Raw genomic sequence first — 7,440 nt, 5'->3', positions numbered from 1 at the left:
TAGGGTAGTGGATGACTTGGCATGAGTATGAAAAGCAATTGGTGGCATGGTATTGAGGTGACAATGATGTGAAGAACCTAGAATTTTGACGAGTGAAAATTAAGGTTTGCTTTAATAGTATGTATAGATAATAATAATATAATAATTAGTTTATTGTTTATGAATGAAAGCTTCAAGATTGTTTAACTTTTCTTATAGTCTTTCTAACATTGTTTAGGTCTTTGGACTTAACCACGTCTACAAGGTCACAAAGTTAGAATTATTATTATTATTAATAAAGAAGTTTCAAATGAAAAATCAAAATGGGCGACAATTAAGACAACTGAACTATGAAGTCACAAACACTTTTATTCAATGACCAAAACAAAATACAAAAGGGGAAGCCGATTATTATAATATGACGCATGATGCATCTAGATGTATGCTTTTAATCCATCCTCAAAGATACGAACAAAAGACTCCATCTCGGTAGTTGGTAGGCAAACGCCAATCTCTAGACCTTCATTCATGTGTTCTTTGCAGGCATTTATGGATATCGCTTCATTATAATCAATCGAAACAATTTCCTGCTTTTTGGGCTTACCCCACCCAAAATCCATGTCATAAAACTTGAGCTTCGGCGTTCCAGCGACCCAGATCATTGTTTTTGGATTTCCATTGGAAAACAGGTCCTTCAATGGTTTTGAATATTTACCGAATCCGTCCTTATCAGTTAAAGTATTATGTAGATTATCTCCGATCAGTTTTTGCAGCAGTCACGAACCCTTCTTTTCCAGTTAACTTTGTGCTGTTTTCCATTGATACACACCAACCAAGACAGTTGCCGAAGTAAGCTGTCGAGATCACGGGATTCATACGCAATCTATAATCGATTGGGAAACCAAAAAGGTGTAGCTCATCTGTGACTTTATTCGCTTTGCAACTCCATATATAAGCACATGCTACCGTAAAAGATGATACATATGCTAATGTTGGTAGTTGTGTTGAAACCAAATTTTTTAACCCGTTGAGTACTGCCCTAGGCAATATGAAGGTTGCTCGAACTTTATCGGTCGGTCCACGGAGTATCCGTGGTTGATACTCTTCTTTAAAGTTTTCTACATGCCCACGTTTAACAAAAACATCATCCAGTTCAGGGTTTTTAACCACTCTCTCATAAAATGACAAGGTTCCATTAGCTAGAAACCATTCATCTGTACCAAATCTAGCCATCGATGTCCACGCGTTCAAGAAACAAAACCTTGTACTAGCATCACCCAAACAATGGTGATTTGTCAATCCTATCGAGATTCCGGATTTTGGAAAGAGTGTTACTTGAATGGAGAACACTGGGATCTTTGTGGAATCTGACGTTTTATCAGCCTCACCTAGTTGAGGTATAAGATCATAAAACATTCCACAATCTCGGGGATGATTTCCGGTTACTTTGTTGAAATCAAGGTCACTTTCTGCAAAAGTAACCGTGACTGAATCACCTTCAACATACTGGATCTCGGGCTGTTGGGTAGAAGTAGGATATACGATCAAGTTACCAGCGAATGGGAAAAAATGTTGAAGGGTGATTGATAACGAGTGTTTGAGATTTGGAATAATAGTTTCGATGAATTGAGGCTTTGTGACGGAGTGCTCATAAAAGAATATATAGTGAACCGGACGATGCCTTAGCCAGAAGAAGTCGAAATAGGTTAGTGGCAACAACCTGTCGCCAACCGTGGTCGCTGGTGGCGATATCTGGGCCTGTTCAAGAACAGTGAAGATTGGAGAGGAACCCATCTATTATTGCAGTTTATGAAATTTCTCCAAAATGATGATATTAATAACTATTAATATGATATGAACACAATCTTCAGTCAATCACTTGGTATCTCTTTGCATCTAACTTTTCATTATTTAATATGACGATTGATTTTTAAATTAGCAGTCTAGCCTTTTTATTTGTATATAATATTCTACTAAGAAAACTCCAATTTATTACACCTGTTTAATTTAAGACTTGGAATAGTGCTAATGATAATGAATCAATATTTATTTATCATCACCAAAAATTACGTGCCAAGATTATAAAGTAACTATTGTGTCACCCGATGCGTTGCGCAGGGACAGTAAAATCCGGGCGTTGTCGGTCCCGGGCGTTGAAACTGTAAGTCGACGCAAATTTTCTTCAGTTCCGATTACATGTTTTATATATCGGAACTAAAATAAAAAAAATGTATAAAATATTGAGGTTGACCAATGGGGTGGCGATGGTTGGTAAAATTCGGACATTGATAAAACCTTAGTGTTGTCAATCTTGGGCATTGAGGTGGCGAGTCTACGCAAATTCGATTGGTCTCCGTCGTGTCTGTTACGGTAATTAGAACTAAATAAAAAACAAATTTGGTGTTAGGTATTACGTGTCCCGAAAGGAGTCGGATAGGGCTAAGGAAATCAATACAATACAACGGCTCGGGCCTTAAGAACTTAACGGTATTTCTAATTGATTTCTAAAACGGACAATAATATGAGAAGTAATAAACGCAGTGGAATAAATGACAAAACTAAACTGAAATCAGAACCTGGAACAAATGGTCCGCGGCAATAATCCTTCTGTAGCGGCCTGCTTCTGTTTCAGGTGATTGGCAAATTTGATGTTGGCTTTGACTTTTGATTCAAGAAAGAAACAATTGATTATATTAATAATAATATAATCGGATGTTGATTGACTTCACACACACATGCACAGACTCAATTTCAAAAACAACTTATTGCAATATAATAATTGTTGATGGCGGCAGAAAGTTCTCACAAGTCACAAACACAGATTGCAAATCAATAATATTGTATGTATTAGTGGTGGCAGTAGGTCAACAATCTCACAAACACTAATAACAATATTAAAACAATAATTAAACGTAAAGCAGTAAATAGGGACACGGGATTTACGTGGTTCGGTCACGGTGTGTAACCTACGTCCACGGGCAACGAACAGGGTCTCTTCTTTTATTGAGGTGCTCAAGAAATTACAAGATACAACTTTGTTTATATAGGGAGGCTAACTAGGGTTTATTTCTTCCTCCATAAGTTACAAGAAATAATATAAAACGGGCCACTAAAGTTGAGTGGGTGGCCAGCCCATTCAACCCTTCTATTCTTCAACTGCCCAACCCAAGACGGGCCGGGGCTACACCCGTATTAAACCCAACAATCTCCCACTTGGAGCCTCGGAACGTCTTCACTTGCTCCACCTGTAAACACACCAGTACTTGTAATCTTTTGTCTTCAATATAAACCATGTCTTCTACCTGTTCGTCGCCACCTCCTCAACACTATTCCTGGAGACCAACTGAAGCTACACATAGCTTCAGTTTGTCCAATGTCACAACCTTGGTAAACATATCCGCCGGATTCCTGTCTCCCCTAATGTTGTCCAACCGAATAGTCCCATCACTGACTAAACCCCGAATGTAATGATAACACATATGAATGTGCTTTGTTTTACCATGATACACAGGATTCTTGGCTAATTTCACAGCACTTTCATTATCGCAGCACAATGGATAATCTGTTTGTTCCCTGCCTAACTCCTCTAAGAAAGTCCTCAACCAAACAAGCTCTTTACTCGCTTCAGCAGCTGCCATATACTCAGCTTCTGTGGTTGAGAGTGCCACACTCTTTTGCAGTCTAGACTTCCAACAGATTGCAGTATCCCCCATAGTGAACACATATCCCGTAGTACTCTTATAAGTCTCCTTACATCCGCCCAAGTCAGCATCTGAAAACCCTTTAAGAATTGCATTCTTGCCTTTAAAGCATAACGCCATCTTTGAAGTTCTCTTTAGGTACCTAAGCAGCCACTTCACTGCTTCCCAATGTGCTTTCCCTGGATTTGACATGAACCTGCTAATAACTCCCACTGCGTGAGCGATATCAGGTCTCGTGCATACCATTGCATACATAAGACTACCCACTGCAGATGCATAAGGAATCTTTGCCATCTCTGCCTTTTCTCCATCAGTACTAGGAGACTGGTCCTTAGAAAGTTTAATATGACTACCCATAGGTGTACTTCGAGTAGCGGTTTTCTCATCGCTCATGTTAAACTTCTCTAAAATCTTCCATATGTATTTCTCCTGAGATAAAGTTAGAGAACTGTCCTTCTTGTTTCTGGTGATGCTCATGCCAAGAATTTGCTTGGCTGGACCTAAATCTTTCATTTCAAATTCTTCAGACATCTGTCGCTTCAACTTATTAATCTCTAACATGTCTGACCCGGCAATCAACATATCATCTACATACAACAGTAGAATGATATAAGAACTGGCGAATTTCTTGAGATAACAACAGTGGTCCATCTCACATCTTTTGTATCCATTCCTGCCCATAAAATCATCAAACTTGATATACCACTGCCTGGGCGCCTGCTTCAACCCATAAAGACTCTTCTTTAACTTGCACACCATGCTTTCTTTACCAACTGTTTGAAACCCCTCTGGCTGTGCCATGTAGGTATCCTCCTCAAGGTCACCATGCAGAAAAGCTGTCTTCACATCCAACTGCTCCAGATGTAAGTTTTCTGCAGCCACAATACTAAGCACCAGTCTGATTGTAGTCATTTTTACCACAGGGGAAAATATCTCATTATAATCAACCCCATGCTTTTGTTGGAACCCTTTCACTACCAATCGTGCTTTGTATCTCTTTGTATCATCACTTTCATCCTTGATCCTGAATACCCATCGGTTCTTAAGAGCTTTCTTTCCGGCCGGAAGCTTTGTAAGAACCCAAGTCTCGTTCTTGTTAAGTGAATCCATCTCTTCTCTCATCGCTTTCTCCCACTGAGACGAGTCTTTCAAGCTCATTACTTCAGAGTAACACTGTGGTTCACCATTCTCTGTCAGTAGAAGGTAATTAACAGAAGGAGAATATCTCTTAGGAGGTCTAATGGTTCTGGAAGACCTCCTAACCTCTAGTTGAGGTGTAATAATTTCTTGTTCTAGTGGAGACTGTTCAGTATTAGGCTCTGAACTCCCACTGTCAGAGAAATCCTCAAATTCATCTGCATTTTCTTCCAAAACCTCTTCTGATGTTTCTGAGCTCTGACTATCAACCTTCTCACTTGAATCTTCAAACTCTACATGTTCTTTATCAACTTCTTGTGTGAATGACTTTCTATCTTTGTAAAGTCTTGCTTCATTAAAAACCGGATCACGAGCCAGACATACCTTTCTGGCCTCTGGATCCCAAAGCCTATAGCCCATATTTGCGTCTCCATAGCCTATAAAAGTACACTTCTTCGCCTTAGGGTCAAGCTTGTCCCTCTCAGTATCTTTTATCCCAATGTAAGCATCACAACCGAACACTTTAAGATGTTTGAATTTAACCTCTTTTCCACTCCATACTTCCTCTGGAAGTCTGAATCCAAGAGGAACTGACGGTCCTCTATTTATAAGATATGCAGCAGTGTTGACTGCATCTGCCCAGAAGGTCTTTGGAAGCCCTGCATTTAACCTCATTGCCCTAGCTCTTTCATTCAGTGTCCTATTAATTCTTTCGGCTACTCCATTCTGCTGTGGCGTACCGGGAACGGTATTAATCATCTTTATACCCCTCTCAGCACAGTAATTAACGAATTCCTTGCTGATGTACTCCCCAACATTGTCAGACTTTAAACACTTCACTTTCAGATTCGTTTCCATCTCCACGGCTGCCCTCCATTTCTTAAAAATCTCAAATACCTCGAACTTGTTTTTGAGAAAATAGACCCATAGCTTCCGTGTAGCGTCATCAATGAAAGTAACGTAGTAGTTGGAACCTCCTAATGATGATACTGGTGTTGGTCCATACACATCAGTATGAACGAGCTCAAGTTTCTTTGCTTTAAGTGTTTTTCCTGATTTTATGAAGGTGACCCGTTTCTTCTTGCCAAGCACACAAGGTTCACAGAACCCTGTATCAAGTTCCACCTTTTTCAAATCAGGGAATTTTCCTTTCTCTGCCAGTATCTTCAAACCTTTCTCACTCATGTGGCCGAGTCGTTGATGCCACAAACATGATGGACTCGGTCCACTAGCCACTGAATTCACCTCTCCCGCTGAGATTTCTGCCATATACAACGTACCCTTTTTCTTCCCGCGAGCAATTACCAAGTTACCTTTTATGACCTTCCATTGCCCTCCTCTGAAAGTAACACTATAACCTTCAACATCAAGCTGCCCAATAGAAATCAGCATCTTCCTTAACCCAGGAATTATTCTGACATCTTTCAGAGTCCATGTAGTTCCTAAAGAAGTCTTCAAGTCGATATCCCCCATCCCGGTAATATCTAGAGCCTCATTATTCGCCAAACGGACTTTACCAAAGTTTCCTGTTCTAACATTCATTAGACTCTTTGTGCTAAACGTGGCATGGAAAGACGCACCAGAGTCCATGATCCAAGACTCAACTGTGTTCTCAACACAACAGACTAGGGCTTCATCATCTGAAACTTCATTTGTAGCAGCATTTACTTCCGAAGTAGATTTTACTTCCTTTTTCTGTTGAGGTGCTGGAGGGTTGGTACATTGACTTCTGAAATGCCCATTCTCCTGGCAATTCCAGCAGGTAATATATTTTCTTGGTCTAGACTTGCTTCTTTTCTTAGATTTTGATCTACCCCTGTTGCCTCCTTTGTTCTTGCTTCTCCCTCTACCTTCAGCACTTAGCAAAGTGCTTGATGATTCTCCATTATTCCTCCTTCCAGAATCTTCATTCAAAATCAGGTCACGAACTTTGTTGAAAGTCAAGGCATCCGAACCAACTGAACTGGTGACTGCAGTGATTGTTCCTGACCAGCTGTCAGGTAATGAAGACAAAAGTAGGCAAGCTTGCAATTCATCATCAATCTTGAACTTCACCGATGATAAACGTCTCAGGTGAGAATTGAAGGTGTATATGTGTTCGGTAACAGAACCTCCCTCTTTCATGCGTGTGTTTACCAACTCCCGGATTAGGAACACCTTATTTGCAGATGATGGCTTCTCATACATGTTTGACAACGCCTCCATGATTCCACGCGCTGTGGTTTCGTCTAAGATGTTGTACGCCACGTTCATAGACAAGGCAAGCCTAATTGTTGACTTCGCCTTCTTGTCAATAGCTTTCCACTCATCTGTAATCTTTTCTAGCGGTTCCTCCAAAGCCACATCTTGATCTTTCTGTATTAGCAAATCCGTGATTTGCATCTTCCACCATCCAAAGTTTTGTCCATCGAACTTCTCGATTTTCGTTTTACCCTCATCAGCCATAATACCGGAGATCAAAGAGTGAGAGCCAACACTGGCTCTGATACCACTTGTTAGGTATTACGTGTACGCGGCTGACCCGAAAGGAGTCGGATAGGGCTAAGGAAATCAATACAATACAACGGCTCGGGCCTTAAGAACTTAACGGTATTTCTAATTGATTTCTAAAACGGACAATAAT

General features: G+C 40.3%; 1 pseudogene; it reads right to left on the bottom strand.

The window, feature by feature from the left end:
- Window positions 1–331: 331 nt before the first annotated feature.
- Window positions 332–1,840, bottom strand: LOC143551676 (malonyl-coenzyme A:anthocyanin 3-O-glucoside-6''-O-malonyltransferase pseudogene; annotated as a pseudogene).
- Window positions 1,841–7,440: the final 5,600 nt, after the last annotated feature.

This window comes from Bidens hawaiensis, unplaced genomic scaffold (genome assembly GCF_021521415.1).
Source record: "Bidens hawaiensis isolate Kalapana, Puna unplaced genomic scaffold, B.hawaiensis_p1.1 tig00016560_1, whole genome shotgun sequence".
In the NCBI taxonomy this organism is placed as follows: domain Eukaryota; kingdom Viridiplantae; phylum Streptophyta; class Magnoliopsida; order Asterales; family Asteraceae; genus Bidens; species Bidens hawaiensis.
This window is presented reverse-complemented; position numbering and strand designations above follow the sequence as displayed.